Consider the following 5,236-nt stretch of genomic DNA (forward strand, 5'->3'; position numbering starts at 1 on the left):
TCCTGTGACCACTCCCACAGTTTCATCCACATGGCTCTTCTCTGGACCCTCTTAACCACTTCCCATCTTTCTCTTTCCAGAAATGTGACCAAAAGCTCAGTTTTTCATTGTTTCCCATGAATCCAGATAAGTTCTACCTCAAGACATGTCTCTTCCTGTACAAAATTAATGACCAGATGCACTGTCTAGGCCTCTGCCCACTGGCAAAATTTTCCTCTCTGCTTGTTTTCAGGGCCATTCATGAACTGTAGCAGCAGTTCGTTTCTAGCATGTACCTATGTACAAGTCAACACATCCATGAAAAGGGGTTGACTTTTTTCCTACTCCGTCAGCTAGTCTTAAGACCCCACACCTGTGGAGACATCGGTGGGAGCTGAGCAACAGTGGTGGATGACATGGGGTCTCCTGAATGGGCAGCTGACTAGTGTCATCTGCCCCTACCTGATCCCAGGTGTACCACTTCCAAGTTACCTTCTGATCCCAGGTGTACTATTTTGAAGTTACACCAGTCTTATGACTTGGTGGGTCTGTGTGAACCCACCTCAGGCTTCATGGTCACTTGATGTCTCATGGGCATGGACTCCGTCTTTACCAGTGCCCAGTAGCATGCTAACATCTATACGTTGAACAGTGTAGACTTCTTTACTGCAGATGGCATGGCCTTGTTCCAGAACCCTAGAGGTCTACGCAATGATTTTCCTTTTGGAGCTTACCATAAACTCCACATAGCTTCTTTTCCCATCACAGATACCTTGAATACCATAGAGTCTGCCCAGTCATGGGGCTTGCACAGTGGGGCTGCTTACACAGCAACCTGGACCTACTGCAGAGCTATTTCCCACAAAGTTAGGTGTCTTCCATGTCTCTCAATAAAAAGGTTGGAGCCGTTTTCCCAAGTGTAAAATATCTGATTCCAGAAGCCAATGAGACACACAAGATGTTGTGCTTCCTTCTAAGTGGTGGAAGGCTTGAGGTGCAATAATCTGTCCTTTACTTTGGAAGGGATATCCTGGCATTCCCCAGAACACCTAACCCCTAAAAACTTCACTCATGAGATGGCTCCCTAATCTTTGCAGGCTCATCTTCCACTTCCTGGAGCACATGTGTCATACCAAGGTCTCCGACGTACTTGCCACTTCTCGCTCATGCAGTTTTACTGACATGATTTTATCAATTCCACAGACCAGTGGGATATTCTACAAATTGTCTAGGCAGTTCTCTCCACCTTCAGGCTGTATTATGATAGCGGACAGAGCATTAACTAACCCTGGTGAAAGAACTTAAATGTGTGTGATTTTCCACCCCCATGAGAATGTGGACCGGTTAGCCCTACCTCCTGACAGAGATCAGTGAGCATTCACCATGTACACAGAGCTGTCTTTACCTGCTCTAGCAAAATCCCAGCAGCTATAATCAGGGCTACTACTTGGTCAGACTGTGGTTCCGCTCTCATCCTCCAAGATCCATCTTATTTTTGTATGTTCCAGCTGGTGAGTTAAATGGTAAAAGGACGGGGACCACCACCCCTACAATCTTTAGGACTTTAAAGGTGGCACTGATCTCTGCCATTCCGCCCTGGAATGCAATATGGTTTTTCATTTTCTATCTTACTGGAGGTGGGGGTGGGAGAGTTTCAAAGGCTTCTACTTGGCCTTTCCCACTAGGATACCTTGAAGCCCACAGTCCAAGGAACCAATGCAAGGGGTCTGCCAACCACAAGGTATGTCCAATTGTATTGGACATTCAGGGACTGAGGAAATGTCCTCGGGTGGCTGCGTGGGTGCTGTGGACTTATGAGAATCAGATCTGTGCCAGGAATGTGTTTATAACCTAACCCCATATGCACCCTCTCCAACAGCGGCCATGATGACTTCACGTCCCTGTTTATCAGGGTCAACCCTGGGTATTCGCATTCCTCAGCACATAAGCCCCCAAAGGACCGGGGTAGTCATCACTGAGCCCAGTCGCCATGGTGACACAGGCTCGTTTCTTACCGGGACCTAGCCTCTCCTTTTGTCAGTGGGTTCTGAGCCTAAAAAATGGCTCAAATCCAGAAACTAGACAAGGAATCATGGGTTTTTATAGGGGTTTTTTTGGTTGTGTCTTGTTTTTTGCTTTTGATTAAACTGGGACAGATGCTTTTAACTCCCTCATCATCCATCTTTGATTTCTTTTGATTTTGTAGATTGAGCAATACCCTTGTTAGCTGCTCCTAGGGTAGGGCAACCAACACATCCCAGTTTGAGCAGGTCTTTCTCGGTTTTAGTACTAGAAATCCCCTGTCCCAGGAAGCCCTTCTGTCCTGAATAAACAGCATAGTTGATCACCCCATGCTAACAACATCGTGTTCTCCAGGCTTACCCATAAATCTGCCAGTCAGTCTCAGCTGCCACTCTGACCTTACTACTTACTCATTGCAATCACTATGCCCACCTTGCTTCCAACAGATAAGCTCTGCCCCCTGGCCCTGGTTCTTTCCTTGGATCCCAGTTGTTAGTAGGAACTCGAGTCTGTCAGGACACCTCCTATGGCCAGGCTTGGTCTATTGACAACACCTCCACCGAGCTCCGACCTGATTCTGGCTCCTTCTCACCAGCACGTCTCTGTTTTGCTAAATGCTGTGTTGTCTGGGCCCTTCTGTGGGACATAGTCAGTTAGTAGGTTTCCTGGTCTTACATAGAATATCTCCTCACGCATGCTCACGCCACTGAGTATTTTGATTCCCTCTCCTGCCATCTGCCATGGTAATTCTGGCATTTCTGCTTCACGTAATATGGGCCATATCTTCTTCCACATTTCCAAGAGCCATCCAAGCAGCACGCTAGCATCATCTCCCTGGGTCCTTGTCAGGGTGTGAAATCCTATATCAAGGGAGAGGCTCCCATAGTAATAAAGTCACCCATTCAGCTTTATATTAGCGCCCCTCAAGCACCCTCAGTTTGCCATGCATACACCCTCGGGCCCTGCCATTATGCATAGTGTGTCCGACACCTCTCTTCCAGCACTGACTTCCTTTGCTCCCCTAGAAGCTTCCCCACTTCCCCAGCTGGTTTTTGTGGTGACTTGGCCCCAGTTCCTGGTCCAGTGTCCCAGAGGGAGATGGGTTAGCTCCTGAGTAGAAAAGGTGTTGCCTTGTAAGGTGGAGGCCACCGCATTATCTTCAAGCAAGGAAAGGATGCTGGGCTTTAACGGCAGAGAACTCCGAGGGCTCAGCGGGTGTGGGGTTTCAAAGTTCTCAAGTTCACTGACCCAGGTATTCCTCACCCCAACTCTCACCATCCTACTCCTTTCCAATCAGGGCTGTGACCTTGGCATAGCTGACTTACCCAGGGTAGAATTCATAGTGTAGTCTTCTCTGAGCTCCGTCCTTATAATTAAGTCTGCGTCCAGCACCTCAGCTTTCTCTTCTCTCCAGCTGCTAGAAAAGTCAGTCTCTTTATATGTAGCCAAGGAAGCCCACTGACTTTCACACATTGCCTTAAATTGATAATTGATCACCTACAGCCTTTTATTGTTTTTTCCAATCCATCGATTGCACTCAGCAAGAGCCATCCAACTCCACTCTCCTTATAATTACTAATTTCCCGAACCCTCTCAGCCTCCTGAAATGTGCAACCTGCCCTGCGTTCCTTCCCAGGAGGACCCCATGCCATTGTCCAGAAGGAGACTGCACCATCGTCACCACTGGCCAGGAGCTGTCTGTCCTGCCTCCACCCTAGCGATGAGCGCCTCATTGATGCTGGACAGTGGGGACCTAGGCCCACAATCCCACTTGGAGTCTGCTTCCTCAGCTCGCTCCTAGTTCCCAATCATCTTTGGTTGGGCTCCCTGAGACTCTGCCATGGAGACTTGCATGCAGGAAGTTTATTGGAGTGTATCCCTGAGTCAACTCCTATGGGGACCAATAAATGCAGGGTTGGGCAGAGGGGAGGTTGATCTACAGTGCAGTTGCACAGGAGCCTCAGCTGATCCCGTGGGGGGTCTTGAGGTGGAAATGGTTTTTCAGAGGTGCATCTACCAGTCCTTTGCTGTGGCTGCTCCCAAGGAAGGGCAAAACCTTGAATGAGCCAGTACCTTCTGCCCGGGGCAATTCCTGAGGGGCGACTCCGCCAAGAGCCATCAGTAGGCAATATTCTTGGCTGTAGGAGAAGGACATTTCTGGTCTTGGGAAGAGTCTGGGCAGTGCATCTCTCATCTACCACACGAGCCAGGTGGAGGGTGAGGGGAGCTAAAGCAACAAAGGCCTGGAAAGACTCTACTCCAGGAATGTCGTGCCATACTCAGAGCTCTTAAGGACTCGCCCATGCTCTAGGAAGCACACTTGTTCTGTTGGGACCTCATGGGCTAGCCCAGCAACAGCGGATGATACTAAGAAGGCAAATGTCACCTCAGTCAGGGGAAGACCTTTGAGCAGTCTGACTCTTTGGAGACAGATTGAGGCAAGCTCTAGAGGTACTGAGCTCCCCGTCTCTAAGGTATGCAAGCAGATACTATTCCACCAACTGTTGAAGCTGTTGTTGAAGAGATTTAAGCATTGGAGCGAGAAAAAATTCAACAATCTTGATGAACGCTTCATTCCAATATTGACCTCTGGAGACTTGGAAAATTTTTGCCTGAACAGTATTTGCCTGAGCAGATAACCTTTGAGTAGTTGTGCTTTTCAGCCTCCATGGCAATGCCCCCACTCTGGATCCTATTTTATTTTAGGATTCTAAGTGAGTTGCTGGATGGGTCTGGAGAGGGAGAGGACAGGGTGGGTGGAATTAATGCCTGTGCAGTGAGTTATGGAGTCCATGGTGACGTGGCTGTCCTCCAGAAGGAACCCTGAGCGTTCTCGGCACCACCCCTCCCTGCTGTCACCGCATGCCCCTCCAGCTGGAACGTGCGTCCGCCAATTCTGTGCCCAAACGGGTGCGTGTCCCTCTGTGTGTACACAGACACGCACACAAGCTCTTCCCAACACAAATATATATTTAAGATTTACTGTTCTGGAAAACCTAGTGAATAATGTAAATGATGAAAGCCCACGTCTGGCAGAAAATATTGTTCGGGTTGCCTCATTGAAATTCAGCCTCTCATGCACACTTGGTAATACACACGCCGTATGAATTATGGATTCTGGGCTTTATCTCTCACACGACACATGAATGTTTGATAAAGATTGTTTCCAATATTATATTTTGTCAAAATGCTCATCTAAAATTCAGTCAAAACTGCTTTCCGGTAATTATGCACT

The sequence above is a fragment of the Rhinolophus sinicus genome, chromosome 15 (genome assembly GCF_057876585.1).
Source record: "Rhinolophus sinicus isolate RSI-liver-muscle chromosome 15, RSI-T2T, whole genome shotgun sequence".
NCBI classification, from domain to species: Eukaryota; Metazoa; Chordata; class Mammalia; order Chiroptera; family Rhinolophidae; genus Rhinolophus; species Rhinolophus sinicus.